At 41.0% G+C, this 23,144-nt stretch overlaps 1 protein-coding gene across 4 annotated transcripts in view; it reads left to right on the plus strand.

The window, feature by feature from the left end:
- The window catches only part of THRAP3 (thyroid hormone receptor associated protein 3), a 75,563-nt gene that overhangs the window by 24,510 nt on the left and 27,909 nt on the right, over nt 1–23,144 (plus strand). For 2 of the 4 annotated variants that reach the window (XM_082615304.1, XM_082615305.1), the window contains exon 2: nt 4,634–4,742. The exons of 1 other annotated variant lie outside the window; for it this stretch is intronic. The gene's annotated coding sequence lies outside the window, so the exon portion shown is untranslated. The remainder of the gene's footprint in view (nt 1–4,633; nt 4,743–23,144) is intronic. One more of the 4 variants, XM_082615306.1, reaches the window with a different exon arrangement.

Consider the following 23,144-nt stretch of genomic DNA (forward strand, 5'->3'; position numbering starts at 1 on the left):
TGAACCCATTTCCCCCGCATTGGCAGGCGGATTCTTAACCACTGTGCCACCAGGGAAGTCCCTGAAATGCTTTTTAGTTGCAATTGCTTTACCACAATTTGTAGCAGTGCAAAGTGGTGAGACTACTGCTTTTAGTCACTTTTGCAACTACTCTGCTGCTGTAGTGTGAAAGCAGTTATCTATAAACAAATGAACCTGGCTGTGTTCCAGTAAAACTTCATGGATACTGAAATTGGAATTTCATAGAATTTTCACACGTCATGAAATACTTTTGATATTTTTCTGCCATTAAAAAAAAATGTAGAAATTTGGGAATTCCCTGATGGCCCGGTGGTTAGGACTCTGCACTTCCACTGCAGGGGGGCCTGGCTTTGATCCCTGGTCGGGGAACTGAGATCCTGCAAACTGAGCAGGCAGCCAAAAAAAAAAAAAGAACAGTAGAAACTGTTCTTAACTCATACGTGGTACAAAAACAGGTTGGGCTGTGTGACATCATTTGCTTGCTCACCCCGCCAAGCGAAGAAGGCCCTGTATACTGGACACATTTGGAAGTATCTGTCTTTCTCTTCAAAACCATTCATAGTAATTTCACCAGTTTTAGATTCAGTATTGGTCCCTGGTTCATACCAGGGAAGCTGCTTGGAGCAAGACATTGCACAGTTTTCTATGGTAAAACACTAAAGGTTTATTTGCCTAGCTGTCATAATCTTACCAATTCCTAGTATTTTTTCCAGTGGGGAGTGGATAAGATTAAATTTTGTCATTGGCTACTTTGGGTTAACTTGAATAGAAGACACAGTCCTCTTTTGTTCCTATTTATTTGTTTATTCATTCATTTTTGGCTGCGTAGGGTCTTTGTTGCTGCCTGCCGGCTTTTCTCTAGTTGCGGCGAGTGGAGGCTACTCTTCGTTGCAGTGCGAGGACTTCTCATTGCAGTGGCTTCTCTTGTTGCAGAGCACGGGCTCTAGGCACGAGGGCTTCAGTAGTTGTGGCTCACGGGCTGTAGAGCACAGGCTCAGTAGTTGTGGCGTGTGGGCTTTGTTGCTCCGCAGCATGTGGGATCTTCCAGACCAGGGCTCAAACCCATGTCCCCTGCATTGGAAGGTGGATTCCTAACCACTGTGCCACCAGGGAAGCCCTTTTGTTCACTTTTATTCAACTTGATTTTGAAAGTAGACACATTAGTCCTTAAGTATTGTAGAAGCAACGTGTGCCTGGTGGTCTTTTTCTCTTTTTGGCTGTGCAGTGCGGCATGCGGGATCTTAGTCCCCGACCAGGGATTGAACCTGCGTCCCCTGCATTGGAAGGCAGATTCTTAACCACTGGACCTCCAGGGAAGTCCCTGCATGGTGGTTTAAAGGACTAGCTTTGACCTCAGGTTCATAGGAGCAGACAAGGTCATCTTTGTGCTTCCTTATCTTCTGTATTTCTCAATAAAAGATGATAAGGGGCGGCTTCCCTGGTGGCGCAGTGGTTGAGAGTCCGCCTGCCGATGCGGGGGACACGGGTTCGTGCCCCGGTCTGGGAGGATCCCACATGCCGCGGAGCAGCTGGGCCCGTGAGCCATGGCCGCTGAGCCTGTGCGTCCAGAGCCTGTGCTCCGCAACGGGAGGGACCACAACAGTGGAAGACCCGCATACCGCAAAAAAAAAAAAAAAGATTATCGGGTGCTTGAGGTGAGATAAGAAAAAACATTTCAAATCTTTTTTAACTGTAGGAAGTAAAAATGCTTTAACTGTAGGAAGTAAAAACTTAGAATGTTAGTGCTCACTGTTTGGATTTAGGAACTATGTTGTTACGTAAGGTATAGTGTATGGAACGTGGGGGCATTCTGAGCTGCACTCTAGTCTAAGCCACTGCTGTCCTTTTCCTGGATAATTGTAGGCAATATCTAACAATTTCTTCTGCTCTTGCCCTGTTAAGGTCTGTTCTACACTCAGCAGCCAAGATCCTTTTAGAACATGATTCTGGTCTTTACTCCCCTGCTCAGAACAGTGCTGTGGTTCCCTACATAACCTGTAGGAAAACAAAAGTCCTTACGATGGCTTGCAAGGCCCTTTCCATTCACCCATGTCTCTGACCTGATCTTCCACCTGTTCCTTGGAAACTTTTGGCATTGCAGCCACTCTTTCTGTCTTCCTCAGATACACCAGGCATGTTCCCTCCGCAGGGTCTTTTGCACTTCCTCTTTCCTCTATTTGGTCTCTTTTGCCTTCAGATAAAGTACAGCATACTGTTTCTGTTCATCTTTGCCTTCTCTGACCACAGTACATAAAAGAGTAACTCTTATTCCTTATGTGTTCCCACCTGCCCCTTAGAATGTAAGCTCCAGGAATGAAGAGATATTTTAAAAATTTATTTATTTTTGCCTGCGTTGGGTCTTCGTTGCTGTGCGCCAGCTTTCTCTAGTTGCAGTGAGCGGGGGCTACTCCTCGTTGCAGTGCGCTGGCTTCTCATCGAGGTGGCTTCTCTCGTTGTGGAGCACAGGCTCTAGGTGTGCGGGCTTCAGTAGTTGTGGCACGCAGGCTCAGTAGGTGTGGCTCACGGGCTTAGTTGTTCCAAAGCATGTGGGATCCTCCCAGACCAGGGATGAAACCCGTATCTCCTGAGTTGGTAGGTGGAGTCTTAACCACTGGGCCACCAGGGAAGTCCCTGAGGAGATTTTTAATTGCTGAATCTCTGTTGCCTAAAATAGTGCCTGGCAATGTAGTAGGTACTTCATAAACTTTTTGTTGAAGTAAGTGGACAGTTAAAATGGAAATTGTGTAGAAGGGAAAAAGATATATTGTCGGTAGTGCTGTGGCGTCCTTGCTAAAATACTGGTATCTGATGAAAGGCAGGTCAGGAGAAGGAGGCTGAAAAGCATGCCTATCACTGTCCCGATGACTCAAGCAGGACAAGTTTGGGGGTGCATAAAAATTGGTGGCAGGTGACTTAGGGCTTCAGGTGTCTCCTTGCTGTCATAGAATAACTAAGGGCCAGAGCCTCAGATTTGCTTCTCCACCCATTGCAACAATGAAAAATTGAAGATTTGTTGCAATGAGAAAATTCTTGCCAGTGTCGGAGAAGAGGTTAATTAATAGGGAAGAAACATGATGGGGTAGAAAGAGGAAGATTGTGTGTGTGTGTTTGTTAACTGGCTAGAATTTTAAAGGTGGATGTATTGGAATAGTTCTTTAATCAGTGCATTGTAGAGTAAGCGGTTCCCAGTTTTGTAGCGGTCATCGGGAGTTCCCTCAAGCTGACCGATGTCATGAGCCCTGTGCCTCTGCAGTTAGAAACAGGGAAGGTTTCGGCTGATGAAACCTAGGATGAATTCCCAGAATGACTTGCAAGAATATATGCAAAAGTATTGTGAAAGAAAGAGTTTTTGTAAGTGCTGTATTTTTGCTGTTTATCAACTAAGCGAATATATACCAACATTGTCATTAATTTGCCGAATGGTCTGACTGAATAGTAATTTAATCTGGATAAGTCTTAGTTTTAAGAGTAGGTTTTTGTTGCCTCTTTGTAATGTTAATTACCTGATAACCTTTGGTATAGGTCAAGAGTTTATTACTTGTGTATTCAGTTTATTCAGTGGACACATATCAGTGTTAGGTATATAGAGTTTGCAGCCTTGTGAGGTAAGTAGACATATTAACAGACATAATGATATGCGTGTAAGGAGAACCATGTCTAGGGTAACAGAAGCAATACCTAACCCAGCCTGGGTGAGCCAGGGACAGCTTGCTGGGGAAGGAGACCCTCGTAAGAATGAGTAGGAGTTTGCTGAGAGGGGAGTTGAGGGCTCCCCACTACTGAGAGACTATAGCTTAAGGAAATGCATTCTTTTCTTTCCTGGCTAAATAGGCAAGGATTCAGCTATGTGCAAACCACAGGTTTCAGAGAAAGCTAAGGTGGGTATCCTTGATTGAGTCAATGAATAACTGAAAAAAGAGAAGATTAATGTCAAGACTACGTCTTCAGATTATTTAATTCTTAGGTGCCTTCCTACTTTACAGTATTATGAATGAACGAAAAAAACTTTAATTTAGGAGTGAGGATGTTAATTACATATTGAGCTTGCTGATCTTGGAACTTCGTTTTCCTGTTTGTTTGGGATAATACTACATTGCTTTGCTATATGGCCATGTTAGTAGTATTTGGATCTGGGAATATTTAAACAACTGGATCTGAAGGGTTTTTTTTGTGCTTCGAGGGATGAGTGTGGGGAGTTACTTTAACTTGAAATGTATTTGTTAAACTTAGTTCAGCATACTTGAAAGTTTTTTGTTTCAGGCATCTAATTCTTCTGAAGTTATTCTCCAGGTTGAATTATGGAGTTGCAAATTAAACTTGTATAATGCAAACCATAGCACCTGAAATATTGCCAGTGAAAGTATCAGGTTACAAGAGGAAGGTTTTAGCTTTCCATACTTTCCAACCTTACTATAGGAAGTTGGATGGATGAAAATGAGTATGAGAGGCCCTCAGGCCAGTATACTTTGGGAGAGAATCCTGTGTCCACTTGGAGTTAAGTTGAGGGCTAGAGGAGGGTTTCTGCTTATAGATTACAAGCATCTGTATTTCAAGATGCAATCTGCAAGGTTTGGGTAGCTATTTTATCACTGCTTATTTCTTCTCATTCCAGAGTTGTATCCTGACTTTGTAAATTGGAGAAGCCAGCGCGGCACTGCCAGTATTCTTTGAGGTAGTGTCTGTTTGGGGTCTGGTGCAAGTCGAATCATTGTTCAAATAAGGTAAATGCATGGTGGTAAAAGGAACTAATAATAACTTCATTGGCTTATAAAGCCAGTCTTATGTTGTTTATCCAGAAGATTCCTTAATAGAAGTTCTGGGTTCTTATTAATAAACAATATTTATCTTTCAGTTTAAAAAACTGAAATAGGCTGATAAAGTAGCCTTGCTCTCCTCTCTGATTCCATCCCAAGTTGTAGAATCAGCAGTTACTTTCTTATTTTAACTAACTTTTGAGTTTTTAAATAACACATGTTTATTCACTTGGACATACTGAAAAAGATCAGCCATAAACTTGACACATATATAGTCACTGTTAATAGTTTGGTGAACAGTCCCTTGTCATGCATATGTTACTCTGATATGTGTGTATATAATCAAAATTGGAGTTGTGCTCTTTTGTCACTTGGTTCTTGTTAACAAGAAAAGTTTTCTCTGTTTGCATTTTTAAATGACTCATGGCATTTCATCATTGGATGTGCCATATAATTTATCTAGCTAGTTCCTTTTTGGTAAACATTTAGGCTTTTCTCTCATTTTTCCGTGTGTGAGGTAACTGTGTGATGGACATGAATAAATTTATGCATACAGTTGATTTCCCCCCATAGTACAGTTTCTTCTCTTAAATTAAAAAAAACATTTTATATATTTATTTAAACCTTTTTTGTTTTACTTTTTATTAATACATGTACAGAAACCCTGTACGTAGTCATGTCAGACCATCAGCTCCACAGGGCTTTTTTTTTTTTTTTGTGGTACGCGGGCCTCTCACTGTTGTGGCCTCTCCTGTTCCGGAGCACAGGCTCTGGACACGCAGGCTCAGCGGCCATGGCTCACGGGCCCAGTCGCTCCGTGGCATGTGGGATCTTCCCGGACCGGGGCACGAACCCATGTCCCCTGCATCGGCAGGCGGACTCTCAACCACTGTGCCACCAGGTAAACCCTCCACAGGGCTTTTTATGAAAAACAGTCCCTCCCGCCCCTTTTTCAGTCCCTAGAAGCAATCATTTCCAACTCTTTACTGTTTCTTTTGATATTACCTCTAAAATAATAAGCTTATTTTGCTACTTATGGATTTTCCAGTTTTGGGTATTATCTATTAACTTTCTACTTTGGATAGTGGTAGAATTCTCTGACCACCTCACATGTCCACATTTATTGTCACTCTGGTTGTAATTGAATTTTGGTTAGAGCAGTATTCACTTAACAATATTAAGGTTATGTATAGCTTGTTCACAGACAGATGTCATGCTGTGGTTAATTTTCTTTTTTCTGTACAACTTTTTGTTTTCTCTATTGTTAATAATTATCTTTTTCTGGTCTGTTTTGTTTAGTTTCTGTGTTCTTATCAGTAATTTCTTTCTAAACTCTACCCAGAAGTGTGAATTCTTCCTCAATACTTTAAGCATTTTGGTTATATTATAAATTTTATCTTAGAGATATTTTCTTTTTTTAAAAAAAATATTTATTTATTTATTTGGTTGCACCTGGTCTTGTGGCAGGCGGGCTCCTTAGTTGCGGCTTGAGGGCTCCTTTTAGTTGTGGCTCACCAGCTCCTTAGCTGTGGCATGCGAACAGTTAGTTGCGGCATGCATGTGGGATCTAGTTCCCCGGCCCGGGGTTGAACCCAGGCCCCTTGCATTGGGAGCGCGGAGTCCTAACCACTGCACCACCAGGGAAGTCCCCTTAGAGATATTTTTCTAATCTGCTTCATTCTGAACATGTGCTCTAGGCAGCTGGGATGTTGTTATCACAACATCATCATCCTGATGATTTTTCCTACCTTTTTTTGGTTTTGTTTATGGTAAGAAGAAGGAATCTAACATTTTGTATTAAGTCATTAATCAGTTGTCCCAACTATTCACTAATACTCAGTGTTTTTATTATTGTTGCCTTATTTCATCTTTAAATACTTAGTGATAACAAGCGTTTCTTCTCTCTCCAGGCTCAGTAAGCAAAATATAATTGATATTTCCATACTTCTTATTTTTCACCCTGTGGAACTATGACAGTTCTTCAAGAGACTTAAGTATTGGAAACTAGAAAACAAAGACTAGAAGGACATGTACATAGGAAGCCAGTTGCATAATTTAAAAAATAAGTGTACTGGATTTTCCCCTCTAAGATCCTTTGTCCTTTAAAGCTGCTTTTTAATTCTTTTGATTAATTCAGTCAGTAGACACTTGAGTACTTGTTACTGTGCCTGTTCTCTGTTGCTAGGGATAACCGGCAATGAGCAAGACAAACAGGACCCCCATTCTTGGGGAGCTTACATTCTAGTTTGGGAAGGCAGATACGATAGTTTCAGATTTCCTAAGTGTAGGAAAGAAATACGACTACAAGATAACAGTGAGGTGTCATTAGGTAGAATGCCAAGGAATACCTTTTCGAGTTAGGTGACAAGCTGAGATCTGAAGGATGAGAAAGGAGCCAACCATGCTTTAGACTGCAGAAGGGTGTTCATGTAGCGAGAACTGCAAGTATAAAGGTGCTGAGACTATAAATGCTTGTAAGTGTTCAAGGAACAGAAAGAAGGCCTTTGTGACTCCGGTAGAGTGATTGATTCAGGAGAGAGTGGTTTGAGATGATGTTGGAGAAGTAGGCAGGAGTCAGATCATTTAGAATCTTGAAATTATGGCAAGCTGGAGCTTTCATATATAAATCTGATGAATTCAATTTTGTTCCTTTAAAAAAAAACAACAAATACAAGATGTTACAGAAAAGAATTAGACCTATTTGTCTATGTAGTTAATATGCTGTTCCTTATGAGCCAGAGAGGGGAGTTGCACTGATCATATGTATCTGAACTGAGGTCTGGTTCAGTGTCTGGATCTATCTGCGCTTGGGGTAGTTGAGTGGTCTCTAAATTTAGATAGCTTTGAATAGTGCCTTAATGAATTCGTTTTAGATTTAGAAGCAACAGGTTGGGTTCTTGATTTCTTTTGTAGACTCAGGTGACTGGTAAGGTCCAGAATGATAGCAGATCTTGAAATTATTTTTGGTTTCTTACGTAAAGTTGTGTGTGTATTTAAGACATCTCTTTTTTTTCCCCCTCAACTTATCTGGTAAAGTGTAGATATAAATGGAAAGACATCAGGTGGTTATCTCAACAGGAAAGTCTTAGTGGATGAAGACTAGAAACTGCAAAAATAAATGATGAATTTAAAAGTGACTAATATTGGATAAGGTTCAAAACTTGAGCATTTGAAAAGAAAAAGACATAATCATTGTTGTCCTTTAGGACAGTGCCATCCAAGAGAAGTCCAGTGTGAGCCACATGTAGTTTCAAATTTCCTAGCATCCACATTAAGAAACTAAATAAAAAGAAGCAGGTGAAATTAATTTTAATGATATATTAATGTAATTTAATATATCCAACACATTCTCATTTCAACATGTAATTAATATAAAAAATCCTTAACGAAGTATTTTACATTCTGAGTTTTGTACTAAGTCTTTGAAATCCTGTATTTTATACCTACAGCTCATCCCAGTTCAGGCCAGCCACATTTCAGGTGCATGGTAGCTACATGTATATGGGACACTGCAGCTCTTAGGGTTCATACTTCTGAAGGAATGGATAAATTGATGTGATCTAGTTATTGAAAGTTATTGAAAACCCTGCCATGTTGTGAACATCATTCAAAGCAGTGATAGTTTAACATATAAGGAAATAAATTTAAAAACATACATTTTTCCCTCTTCTAAACCTCTGTGTGATAGACTTGTTTGGGGAAGCTGATTTTATCCCCAAAAGGCTAACGTCTGTAAAAGATGTCAAACAACTTATCTGCTAAGAGAGTTGTAAACAGACTTTATGTAGAACAAGCTTTATGTACAACTCCGTGTAAGCAGTGGCTTTCTGTGTATTGATGGTGGGATGAAGAGAGAACACAGTCCTAGTCCTTGGAGTCTGTAAAGAATGTCCGTAAACCAGTGGATCGGAACTCCTATCCTGGTTTCCTGAATAAGAATCTTGATAGATGGACTTTTTAAAAAGCTCTGTAGGTGACTGCAATATATACCACTGGTTCAGCCCAAGGTCTTAGTAATAATAACTTAATTAAAAAAATAGTTGTGTCATGATTGGCTGTTAAACTTAGTGGTTTTTTTTTTTTTTTGGTGGCTTCTCCCGTTGCGGAGCACAGACTCTGGACGCGCAGGCTCAGCGGCCATGGCTCACGGGCCCAGCCGCTCCGTGGCATGTGGGATCTTCCCGGACCGGGGCACGAACCCGCGTCCCCTGCATCAGCAGGCGGACTCTCAACCACTGCACCACCAAGGAAGCCCTAAACTTAGTTTTTAAAAAGGTTTATCATAATGAGAGCTGGAAGGAGGCCATAGGTGATTAGTTAACAGAGCCTGTAGTATCTTTATTAAGTCAGGAAATCTGAGAGTTCCTCTAAAAAATGGGAAGGATATATTCCCCAATGGTAACACATTTAAAACAGTAACTAAAATTGCCATCAGCCTACCCTAGGGATATAGGAGAGGAGGAGCTTCTGGGGTGAATCGAAGATTATTTAAGTTGCTGTCTGTGCTGTTCATTCTATTTCTCTAATGATGAAAGGTTAATTGCATAGATGATCCTGAGCCTAATAGACACCCATTGAGCAAATTCTCAGGAGAAGATACCATAAGTTGCCTACATTGGGAATATTAGATGAGTAAGTTCTAAATGAAAGGCCCCTCAGTTTGCTGTTGATTTTTCCCTGCTACCATCCAGCAGCAAAGGGATTTATTCTACAAAGGTCAGGACCCTAGAATTTGACCTTTTTTTGCTTCTCTGCACCTTTTCAGTGCAACACATGCCAGTTTAGCTAATAAAGCTATAAAACACATTATTGTTCTGTGTAGGAAGATATCTGATTGTTTACTAATAGCAGGAAAATAGAATCAGTGGTGAAGTCTGTTTGCTCTCAGAGAAGTTCCTAAATATCTCCATCTCACCACTCTAGAGTTGTAGCTAAACATAGCTTAAGGTGTGAAGTCACATGTTGAATGGCAGGCAGTTTACATACACTTTTTAATTCCTGTGGCGGTCTTGTGAGGTGTAGGTCATGTTTGGAAGATTGAGAGAGTAAGTATCTTGTCCAGCTAATGGGTGGAGGAGCCAAGATTTGAACCCAGTTTTTTTTTGGTGCCAAAGCCACTACTCACTGCAGAACCTAGCCCAGTATTATAAAGTGACTCTCTTAAGGTTCTCTTCATTTGGGACAGGGCATTTCAGATTGGTAATTTGCTTCGGCATATTCCCTCACTTACACCCGCCTTTATATGCCCATCTTGAAATAACATTGTGTTATGGAAAACACTAAATGAAACCTGGATTCTAGTCCTAGCTGTTTGCTTACTGTGTATTGGGATTATGGATTCTCTTTCCGCTGAGCAGGGATTTCCCAATTATCTATCTGCTTTGGTCTTCTCATAATTGTGAGATGTGGGCACCATTACCCCTGTCTTTTTTTTTTTTTTTTTTTAATAAACGTTTTGTTTGAGAATAAGATTTACAGAAAATTGCAAGAATTGTACAGAATTCCTGTATTAGTTTGCTAGGGCTGCCATAACAAAGTATCACAAACTGGGCGGCTTAAGCAATAGCAATATATCGTCCCACAGATCTGAAGGCTAGAAGTACAAAAATCAAGAGGTTGGCAGGGGCTTCCCTGGTGGCACAGTGGTTAAGAATCTGCCTGCCAATGCAGGGGACACGGGTTCGAGCCCTGGTCCGGGAAGATCCCACATGCCGGGGAGCAACTAAGTCCCTGTGCCACAACTGCCGAGCCTGTGCTCTAGAGCTTGCGAGCCACAACTACTGAGCCCATGTGCCACAACTACTGAAGCCCGTGCGCCTAGAGCCTGTGCTCCGCAGCAAGAGAAGCCACTGCAGTGAGAAGCCCGCGCACTGCAACTAAGAGTAGCCCCTGCTCGCCACAACTAGAGAAAGCCCGCGCACAGCAATGAAGACCCAATGCAGCCAAAAAAAAAAATTTTATATTAAAAAAAAAAAAAGAGGTTGGCAGGATTGGATTGGCTCCTTCTGAGACCTGTGAGGGAAGGTCTCTTCCAAGTTCTCTCTCGTCGGCTTGTATTAGATGGCTGTCTTCTCCCTATTTCTCTTCATATCGTCTTCTCGCCACATATCTCTGTGTCCAGATTTCCCCTTTTATAAGGATACCATTCATATCTGTAAAGACCCTGTCTACAAATGAGGTCACGTTCTGAGGTGCTTGGTATTAGGACTTCAATATATACATTTTAGGGTTAGGGAGACAGAGTTTAACCTGTAACAGTCCCTATATCCCCTATGCCCAATTTCTTCTATTATTAACATCTTACATTAGAATGGTACATTTGTCACAATTAATGAACCAGTATTGATACACTATTATTAACTAAAGTGTAAGCCCTATTTTTAACACATAAGAAAACTTCAATTTGGGGAGGGGATATGACTTGGAAAAGATTTCAAAACTAGTGACTTCCGGGGCTTCCCTGGTGGCGCAGTGGTTGAGAATCTGCCTGCTAATGCAGGGGACACGGGTTCGAGCCCTGGTCTGGGAAGATCCCACATGCCGCGGAGCAACTGGGCACGTGAGCCACAACTACTGAGCCTGCACGTCTGGAGTCTGTGCTCCGCAACAAGAGAGGCTGCGATAGTGAGAGGCCCGCGCACTGTGATGAAGAGTGGCCCCCGCTTGCCACAACTAGAGAAAGGCCTCACACAGAAACAAAGACCCAACACAGCAAAAATAAAAAAATAAAAAAAAATAAAAAAACTAGTGACTTCCTTTCTGACTTTAGTACAAGCAAAAGAAAACTTCCCAAGTCACATTATGAGCCTGAAAAGATATTTTCTATCTATAATTACAACAGGATTTTCTTGTTTTCTGCATCCAGCAGAGTACTTAGCGTGGAGTAAGCGTTCAATAAAATCTGATAGAATGAACAGAAACATGCTCTCGGTACTTGTTGGGCCGTGGTATTTTTTGGGAGAGTATACTCACAATAATTTTACCAAAGTAAAGTACAGAGATTGTGAAACCTGCTTTAATGAGAAAGCAAAACTATTTAAAAAATTGTGAAATGATTGTGTATTTACCTTTCCAGTAACCAGCGCTTGGTGTGAAGTCCTATTTATGTTTATGAAGCCCAGTCTACTAAGCTGAAACTTTGTTTGTTTGTTTGTTTGGCTGCGCCAGGGTTGTGGCACACAGGATCTTTTGGTTGCGGCATGCAGGATCTTTTTTTTTTTTGCGGTACGTGGGCCTCTCACTGTTGTGGCCTCTCCCGCTGCAGAGCACAGGCTCCAGACGCGCAGGCTCAGCGGCCATGGCTCACAGGCCCAGCTGCTCCACGCCGTGTGGGATCTTCCCGGACTGGGGCACGAACCCGTGTCCCCTGCATCGGCAGGCGGACTCTCAACCACTGTGCCACCAGGGAAGCCCAGGATCTTTTTTTTTTTTTTTTAGTTGCGGCATGTGGGATCTAGTTCCCTGACTAGGGATTGAACCCAGGCCCCCTGCATTGGGAGTACCACGGAGTCTTAGCCACTGGACAACCAGGGAAGTCCCCTGAAACTTTAGAAGTTAAGTTGTATGTTCCGTATTAACCACCTTTAACAAATGAATAAACTGAAATCTACAAAGACTGTTACTTCCTGAAAGTCCCCCAGAATGCCTTTCTTATTCCAAGTCACTTCCTTTTGTTGTTAGGTAAACCATATATTTAAAACACAGTGCAGGCAGATGAAGTTGAGTTTACCACCTTCTAGGAGGCATACTTAATTAATAATAGAAGAAATTGGTGTGTAAAATTGCTTGCATATATTTTCTTTTACTAGCTTTTTTCAGACTGGTGGCTTGAGACCTAAGTTTATTACTTGTGTGTATTTTTCAGAATTTTCCAGCATTGATTGATTAAATTATGTTGCTTTCTGTGACTTACATAATATCCCAGCTATCTTAAGATTTTCATATGTTTTTATTTCTGATTGGGGGAGAAACAGCAGTTGATGGAAAGAATGAATAAAGGGGTTTCCCAGCAAAGTTTTGTCATTTTGATCTTAAATTATTCAATCTTTTCTCTGGTGTTTTTTAAAATAAACAAAACACAAAGAAAGAGAAACATTTATGAAACTCTTATTCCTTTGTGGAAATCAGGCCTGAAATAATTAGTGGCATGCTGTATTCTGTGCCATATGGAAAATAGCTATCTCACTGAATTTTTCCTGCTTTTCCAAGTTACTGAGAAGTAGCGGTCCTGTTCCTTTAAAAAATGAAAGATGGAAGGGGTGGAGTTTGCCATGTCTTTGGAACAGAGAAACTAATTCTGTCTCTGAAGAGCAGGAAGGAAATGTGACCTCTTGCTGGCTGTGTGATGGAAAGCAGCTAGCGGCAGTGTCCCTCTGCCTGACGGAGTCTGTTGCAGAGCCCTGACTCGCTCTGGAAACTCCTCTTTCCCAAGTGAGGTTGGTGTTGCCTGAATTTGGTGTCGCCTGAATTTGGTGTCGGTGAATTGCCCCCATGCAAGTGATAGTTTAAGTACAGTCAGAAGGTAAGTAATCAAGTCCCTGGTCAGCTATTTTCAGGCAGATGCACTGGTTTTTATAAAGTGGTAGAATATGTTATGAAACTTAAATTATTTCTTCTACAGTAAATTTCAGAGTTGATAGGATGGAAGTGGAGGGATGATTCTTTTTTAAAGCAAAAAAAATTTTTTTTTAATAAATTTATTTTTGGCTGTGTCTGCTGTGCACAGGCTTTCTTTAGTTGTGGCGAGCAGGGGCTACTCTTCATTGTGGTGCGCAGCCTTCTCATTGCTGTGGCTTCTCTTGTTGTGGAGCACGGGCTCTAGGCACGCGGGCTTCAGCATTTGTGGCACGCAGGCTCAGTAGTTGTGGTTCGCGAGCTGTAGAGCACAGGCTCAGTAGTTGTGCAGGGACTTAGTTGCTCTGCGGCATGTGGGATCTTCCCCAGACCAGGGCTCGAACCCGTGTCCCCTGCATTGGCAGGCAGATGGTTAACCACTGCGCCACCAGGGAAGCCCTAAAAGCAAAAAGTTTAACCCTCACCACTTAATTCCATTTTTAGGACATGGCTGAAGTAAGGATGAGGAATCTTCTTCTGTTTGTGTAAACATTTTTAAGTTTTTTTTGCCGTTGGTAGAGCTGTTCCAAATCCTCATTTTATTGATGAAAAATAGGCACAGAGAGGTTAAAAACACCTGCTTCAAATAAGGGGTTTTGTGTTTATTAGGAGCATAAGTTTAGTTTTGGTAAATTTCTCTCATTTAAGGTGCCCATTATTTATTTACTTATTTTTAGCTTTTCATTGCTCACCAGTGGCAATGAAGAAGATCACTTCTGCCCTGATCGGAGGTCCTGATAGGAGAGGGAAGAAAGCAGTTTATAACAGCCAAACAGGAGGCTAGAATAACATGTTATTTATTAGTTGATGACTGGTGCTTGGGCTCTAAAGGAGGGAAGTCAAGAAGACTCTCTGAGGTAGGATGGGCGCCCTGCTGGTTAGACAGGAGCCCACAGTCCCCACGCTCACCTACAGAATACTGGTATCTGGTGGCTTTTGGAAAAGAACTCTGTCAGAACAGGTCTGTTTTGCATTTGGGAGCCCAAAGCATCCAACGTAAGTAGCAATACTGTTAGAAAGGAATTACTTATTTTCCTCAAGTTTGAAATGATGGCAAAGAGTCCTCATTTTTTTTCCTGTTTTTGCTGTGCAGTTTATTACGAATTTTCTAAGAGACAAATAACACAGTGCTCCTGTTTGCTGTCCAGAGAAATCAGGGCTGGCAAAGGAAGGACAGAGATTGACTTTTGGAGGACTTGGAATTGAACCTTTGTGGATAAGAGCTGGCTTATCCAGCTGGCCAGTACTTCCCACACTGGCAGTATTCTTGACCTAGGGGGAAAAAACTCTTTTATTATTATAAATTATCCATGTGTATTTTTATGTGAGGCTTGCCATTCCTTAATTGATGTACATTTAAACTATTGGGTTGGCCAAAAAGTTCGTTCGGTTTTAAGTACACTCTTCATTTTCACCACCCACTTTATCGAACAGCTTATTCATTAACTGAACGAACTTTTTGGCCAACCCAATAAATGCTTCAGAGCTTACCCTCAGGGAAGCTTCTTAATACTCAGAAAAATTATCTGTGTGTCAATGGATACCTAGCATGAGTTAGTTTTTTTGACATAGTGAAAACAGTACACAGAGTTGGGCCTTTTGTTGCTGTAGTTACTTGACACAAGAACCGAAGGCCAGATACTGTTTCTCTGAGGGTGTGGGCTTTATTGGCTTCCCTTCACTCTCCAGTTTCTGAACACAGGGGTCCCTGTGTGCTGAATTGTTTCTGTGAAGTTTTTGGAGCTGGTTCCTCTGAATTCCTTCCAGCCTGACAACAACCAATATAGGAAGAACAATTGAGAATTTGTTTTGTAAACAAGTCCATTATTAGCATAAGTTAACTAAAATATATGCTGTCATTAATAAAAAGGTTATTTTCAGGGAAGTTGATAGTAAGGCTAGGATAAAAGCACACTGGTAAAAAAATTACAATGTCAAATAATCCCCCAAATGCCAAATAAACAGTTGAAGTGAGCTCACAATTTTTACAGTGGCTTTTGGTTTTACAGTGGCTTTTGGACTTCACAGAATTAGAAGCTTTAGCATTTTTTGGCTTGCTAACCCCAAAATATAGTTTATGAATGTGTATTTTCTCCCCTCTCATAATAATTTCTCAGTTGTTATGAAGTAGTCACACTTCTAAAAACAAGTTGCTGAAACAACCCACAGTGGGAATGGTATTTTGGACTACTCATGTCCTGTAATTAGGAGGTAGTTTAAGGTTGCACTTTGGAATTTACTTTAAATGTGTTTGAACTGAAATCAGTAATTGTTATTTGCTGGTAAGTGATTCTCCTTTTAGACTTATTTGCAGAGCACACATGGAGAAGCATGTAGAGGTGAGCCTTTTGGGTCCCCTCATTGCATGTCTGGATTAAAAAAGATTTTTTTTTTCACTGCTCCTCTTGTGGCATCTCAGTCCCCTGACCAGGGATTGAACCCAGTCCTCTGCAGTGAAAGCGCCAAATCCTCACTGCTAGACCACCAGGGAACTCCCGCAGGCCTGGATTTTTTAATGGAAGGATTCTCTAATATTTTTTTATGGAAAAGGTATGGGGAAATAGCTGCAGAGACTGGCTATATCCACCCAGACTTATTAGGATTTTGACCATGAATGGAGCCCACCTGCAAAGAGTTGATAATTTTTTAAGCTGGATGACGGATGTACTTGGGTTCCTTACACTGTTCTTTTCTACTTTTGTGTACGTTTGAATCAATGCCTCCATAATAAAAACACTAAAAAAAAAAAAAAAAAAAGAGCCCAGCTGGCTATAAGGCTGGCCTTTCTTAACCTTCTTTAAAGTCATAAAAGAGGGAAAAAATTCCATTGTAATGAAGTTTTCCTGAAATGGACTTTGAATAAAGTACAGTTTTATTTATTTAGGGTCTTGTGGAAATTACTAGTCTAGATCTTTAAGATATCTCAGAAGAAAGTAGGTAGATGTTTGATTCCACATTAAAAGAATTAACACCATTAACGCTATGAATGTCAACAACTTTGTAAAAGACTGTTAGGGGGAAGTCACCTGTAAACTCATTAGCTAAAAACATTTATATGTAAAGTAAGAAGCACATGCTCTTATCCTGTCTGCCCCATTTCATGTCTTTCCCTTCTCTTGCCCCCTTCCTCTTCATGTCTTTCTTTCTGCTCCACAGAGGTAACCACTACTAATAGTTTGCTGCATGTGCTTATGTAGATATATCTTTTTTTTTTTTTTTTTTTTTGCGGTACACGGGCCTCTCACTGTTGTGGCCTCTCCCGTCGCGGAGCACAGGCTCTGGACGCGCAGGCTCAGCGGCCATGGCTCACGGGCCCAGCCTCTCCGTGGCATGTGGGATCTTCCCGGACCAGGGCACGAACCCGCGTCCCTTGCGGCAGGTGGACTCTCAACCACTGCGCCACCAGGGGAGCCCAGATATGTCTTACATGTACATCTGTACCTTCATATTACTCATTTTAAAAACAAGTTCTACCAAATTACATAGAATACAATGTTTAAAGTTTAAGAAGTTTAGTACTAAACTCCAGAATAGCTATGATTTTATAACACAGGCAAGGGCAAACCTTTTTATTATATCCTTAAGTTGTTTAAGCAATAAAATTGCCATTCTCCCCAAAGGACCTTCCTCTCCTTTTACGAGGGTGCTAAGCGCACATGTGGGTATTTGCCTCTGTGAATTTTAAGACGTCAGAAATTAGTGTTATATTTATGGATTTATTTAATAGTTTAAGAGAGCTGCTTAATAGAGTAACTGTCAGGAAGGGGTCTCTGATTTGATTTCTTCAGGGATGTTGGGGGGCGGGGGTGAAGTCTTGGAAAAGTGTTTCCCTAGAGATACCTACAGCTGCTCTTGATTCTGTTTCCCTTTCCCTCCCTCTTTTGCTCAGGAGAGGATAATCTCCAGAGGAAAGCATAAAATAGTAAACGTGTTTAATATTTCACCCGAGTTCTGCTTTCCTGCCCCTAACTATCCAGAGGCACACAGAGCACACACTCAGGCCCCCTCCTTTGCCTACAGCCCTTTATGATGGTGAATTTCTTTCTTGGCTGATGTTTGGATCTGTCTCTTCTTTATTTCAGTCATTTTGTTCACCAAGAATTTTCTGCTTCTTGCCTTTAGTGACTGTTGAGAGCAGGGCTGTCTTGACTGGACTTGCTGGCGGTGGAGTTTCACTCTAACCTGGCACTGCTAAATGAAGTGTGTCTCCCTAACATTGAGATCAGTTTGACCTCTCTGCCTTTGAGGAAAATGTACAAGGAATACGAATGAGCTCAACTTTTAGTTTAGCTGTAGTGATTAGGACTGTGATACATACTTAGTTTTATTCTTGGATTGTATTGTTAATATTTGGTGAACTGATCTTTTATTATTCCTGCTTGTGTGATGAAGAGAAAGTGCCTGTTCATTAGCACATACCAAGTGTCCACTCTGTGGCTAAGCACTGTGCATAAAATGGAGAACAACAAATCAGACGTGATCTCTTACTAGGTAATTTAGTGGCTTCCTGGGTTTGGTATCCTGAATTGTTACATTTATTTGGTTAGCACTCTTGTGTTACCTAACAGTTACCAAATATAGTGCCATCTGATCTGGAAAAGTATGCTGTCCTCTTGGCAGAGCAGAGACAACAGTCCTGGGGCCTGGGCAAGGGACAGGGAGTGCAGGCCTACATGGGGTCAGTCCTCAGAGACTCTTCCTCTTCTATTAAGGTTATGTTAGAGATCCATAAACAGGGAAAAGACTAATTTTAAGACCTATTTTAAAAACAGGTGTTAAGTGGTAACTGTTGAAAATCAAATAATGTAATACAGTAGAATAAAGGACCAAAGCTACTTGATCATCTCAATAAATACAGTAAAAAAAAAATCCAACATATTTTCATAATAAAAATATTAAACCAACTAGGAATAGAAGGGAACTTCCTCAATCTGATATTAGTCATCTGTGAAAAACCTACAGGTATCATTGTACTTAAAGGTGGAAGGAAGACTGAATGTTTTCACCCTAAGTTCAGGGACAAGAGAAGAATGTCCACTTTTGTCATTTCTATTCAACATTGTACCAGATGTTCTAGCCAGGGCAGTTAGGCAAGAAAATGAAATAAAAGCCATCTAACTTGGCAAGGAAGAAGTAAAACTATCTCTTTTGCAGGTGATATGATCTTATGTAGAAAATCTTAAGGAATCCACTGAAAACTATTAGAACTATTAAATGAATTCAGTAATGTTACAGGATACAAGATGAATATACAAGAATGAATTGTATTTCTCTGGGACTTGCTCGTGGTGCAGTGGTTAAGAATCTGCCTGCCAATGCAAGGGACACGGGCTCAATCCCTGGTCCGGGAAGATTCCCACATGCTGTGGAGCAACTAAGCCCGTGCGCCACAACTACTGAGCCCATGTGCCACAACTACTGAAGCTTGTGTGCCCTGGAGCCTGCGTGCCACAACTACTGAACCCAAGTGCTACACCTACTGAAGCCTGCGTGCCTAGGGCCCATGCTTCGCAATAAGAGAAGCTCCCGCTTGCCGCAACTAGAGCAGCCTGCGTGCAGCAACAGAGACCCGACACAGCCAAAAATAAATAAAATTATTTTAAAAAAAGAATGAATTGTATTTCTATACACCAGCAGTGAGCAATCAAAATGACATAGAAAAACAGTTCATTTCCAGTAGCATCAAAAAGAGCAAAATACTTAGGAATGAATTTAACAAAATGAGCACAAAATTTGTACTCTGAAAACTACAAAACACTGTGGAAAGACGTCGCATGTTCATGAGTTGGAAGACTTAATGTTGTTAAGATGGCAGTTCTCTCCAAATTGATCTACAGATTCAAGACAATTTTTGTCAAAATCCCAGCTGGCTTTTTTGTAGAAATTGATGTGCTGAATCTAAAATTCTTATGAGGGACTTCCCTGGTGGCACAGTGGTTAATAAGAGTCCTCCTGCCAATGCAGGGGACATGGGTTCCAGCCCTGGTCCAGGAAGATCCCACATGCCGCGGAGCAACTAAGCCTGTGTACCACAACTACTGAGCCTGCACTCTAGAGCCCGCAAGCCACAATTACTGAGCCCTTGTGCCACAACTACTGAAGCCCACGCGCCTAGAGCCCATGCTGCACAACAAGAGAAGCCACCACAATGAGAAGCCCGCACACCGCAACAAAGAGTAGCCCCTGCTCGCCGCAACTAGAGAAAGTCTGCGTGCAGCAACGAAGACCCAATGCAACCATAAATAAATACATTAATTAATTAAAAAAATAAAATTCATATGAAAATGTAGGGGACTCAGCCAAAATTGTCTTTGAGCAGGAGGAAGTTGAAAAACCTACACTTTCTGATTTCGGAATGTACTACAAGGCTACAGTAATCAAACTGGTTTTGGCATAAGCATAGACATACAGATCAATGGAATAAAATTGAGAATTCAGAAATAAACCCTCACATTTATGATCAGTTATTTATTTATTTATTTATTTTTTACCAAGATGCCAAGACATTTCAGTAGGATAAGACTAGTCTTTTCAACAAATGGTACTAGGACATCTGGATATCCACATGCAAAAGAATGGAGTTGGACCCTTACCTCGCACTATAACATAAAATATAAATCAAAATGGATCATGGACCTAAATGCAAGAACTAAAACTATAAAATTCTTAGAAGGAAACCTAGGAATAAATCTTTGTGACCTTGAGCAAACCCTTCTTAGATATGACACCAAAAGCACAAGGAACAAAAGAATAAGATAAATCAGACTTTATAAAAAAAACTAACAAAATCCCTTTTCTTTAAAGGTCAGAGTCAAGAAAATGGAAGAACAACCTACAAAGTGGGAGAAACTTCTTGCAAAGTATATGTCTAATAAGGAATCTATATCCATAATTTAGAAAGCCTTACGACTCAGTAATAAAAAGAAATAATTCAACTTAAAAATGGACAAAGGATCTGAATTGATATTTCTCTTAAGATACACAAATAGTCAATAAACATATGAAAAGATTGTCAACACGGTTAGCCATTAGGGAATTACAAATCAAAACCATAATGAGGGACTTCCCTGGTGGTCCAGTGGTTAAGACCCTGCGCTCCCAGTGCAGGGGGCCCAGGTTTCATCCCTGGTCAGGGAGCTAGATCCTGCCTGCTGCAACTAACAGCCCTCGTGCCGCAACTAAGACCTGGTGCAGCCAAATAAGTAAATATTAAACAAAAAAACCATAGGGCTTCCCTGGTGGTGCAGTGGTTGAGAGTCCGCCTGCCGATGCAGGGGACACGGGTTCGTGCCCCGGTCCGGGAAGATCCCACATGCTGCGGAGTGGCTGGGCCCGTGAGCCATGGCTGCTGAGCCTGCGCTCCGCAACGGGAGAGGCCACAACAGTGAGAGGCCCACGTACCACACAAAAAAACCAAAAACAAAACCATAATGAGATACCACTTCACACCCACTAGGATGGCTATAATAAAAAAGACAGTAATAAAGTGTTGGAGATGTAGAGAAATTGGAACCCTCATACACTGCTGGTGGGAAAGTAAAATGGTGTAGCTGCTTTGGAATTTAGTCTGGCAGTACCCCACAAAGTTAAGCATAGAATTACCACATGACTAAGCAATACCACTCCTAGGTATGTACCCAAGAGAAATAAGAATAAATAAAGTAAATAAATATTTTTTTAAAAAAGAAGAAGAAGGTGGTTGGATCTACTGTTATTATTTAAAAGAAAACAAAAGAACTTCCCAGCCGAGCTATAACAGTTTTCAAAGAAACATTCAGCCTTGCGTTGTCCTGATGGAAGATTACGCGTTTTCTGTTGACTAATTCTGGATGCTGTTTGTTGAGTGCTGCTTTCAGTCGGTCTAATTGGGAGCAGTACTTGTTGGAATTAATCATTTAGTTTTCTGGGACTTCCCTGGCGGTCCAGTGGTTAAGACTCCACCCTTCCAATGCAAGGGGCACGGGTTCAGTTCCTGGTCAAGGAACTAAGATCCCACATGCCATGAGGTGCAGCCAAAAAAACCTATTTATTTATTTATTTTATTTTAAAAGTTTTGGCTGCATCGGGTCTTTGTTGCGGTGCACGGACTTCTCTCTAGTTCTGGTGCGGGCTCAAGTAGTTGTGGCACGTGGGCTCAGTTGCCCCACGGCAAGTGGGATCTTGGATCACTGACCAGGGATTGAACCCATGTACCCTGCATTGGAAGGCAGATTCTTTACCACTGGACCACCAGGGAAGTCCTCAAAAAAGTGTTTTTAAAAAAAGTCGTTTGGTGTTCCAGAAGGAGCTCATAATAGAGGATTCCCTTCCAATCCCACCATATACACCACATCACCTTCTTTGGATGAAGACTGGCCTTTGATGTGGTTGGTGGTGGTTCATTTTGCTTGCCCCACTATCTCTTCCATTCCACATTATTGTACAGTATCCACTTTTCATCGCCCGTCATAATTTGTTTTAAAAATGGAATGTTTTCGTTATGTTTAAGTAGAGAATTGCATGAGGAAATATGGTTAAGAAGGTTTTTTTCGCTTACGTGGAACCCAAACATCAAAGCAATTAACATAACCAAGCTGGTGCAAATGATTTTCAGCACTTGATTTGGATATTTTGAGTATGTCAGCTGTCTCCCTCATGGTATAACATTGATTGTTCTCAGTTAATGTCTCAATTTGATTGCTATCAACTTCAACTGGTCTACCCAACTGTGGAGCATTGTCCAGCAGGAAATCTCCAGCACAAAACTTCACAAACCACTTTTGACGTGTTCGATTAGTCACAGCACCCTTTCCATACACTGTGCGGATCTTTTTTGCATTTCAGTTACGTTTTTACCTTTCTTGAAATAATAAAGCATAAGATGCTGAAAACATTGCTTTTTTTCTTCCATCTTCAATACTAAAATGGCTACACAAAAGTTCACCAGTTTTGATAATTTTTTTTTTAATGCACAGATATGACAGCTGTCACATACAATCTAACAGGATTGTCTTGAATGAAGTTAAAGACAACTACATGCTACTAGAGCCATCTTTCGGAAAAAAACGAATGAACTTTTTCGCTAACCCAATAAAAGGATCTTTGATGAATGTATTCTAAAATACAGAGCAAGAGAAGCTAGACATTCTTAAATAGTAAGTCCATCAAATCAGGGTAGCTGAGTTGTCCTTGAAGAAATGATGAGTCCTGGTTTTTCAGGATAGTCCCAATTTATTGATAAAGTCCTTTTCCCCATTGTCAACCCAAATATCCTGGAAACCTTAAATTGCTAGATACAAATGTCACACCCCCACCCCTAGCCTGTCTCAGCCAGAGCAGGGCAATAATCTTTTATTGGACTATACACTGTTTGTTAACTTTTAGATTTGAACTCTCTGGTCCCCCTACTTCTAGGTGGATATTTTTTCTTTAAATAATTGTTACGGGGAATTCTCTGGCGGTCCAGTGGTTAGGACTCCATGCTTTCACTGCCGAGGGCCCGGATTCAGTCCCTGGTCAGGGAACTAAGGTCCCACGAGCTGCGAGGTACGGCTTAAATAAATAAATATATGTATGTATGTATGTTATAGTCATTAAATCATAGTCTTTTTTTTCCTCTGAACTACAAGAAGATGCAAATTCCCATGCTTCATTTTCCCCGTCAGTATTCATTCATTACTAAAATTTGTGTTTATAAAATCATGTCATAGATGTTACACATTTCAGTGTGTCAGTGTATCTTACAGAATTTTCCGTCTTAAATTAGGGACTTGACTA

The sequence above is a fragment of the Mesoplodon mirus genome (assembly GCF_964341445.2).
Source record: "Mesoplodon mirus genome assembly, chromosome: 3".
Taxonomy (NCBI): Eukaryota; Metazoa; Chordata; class Mammalia; order Artiodactyla; family Ziphiidae; genus Mesoplodon; species Mesoplodon mirus.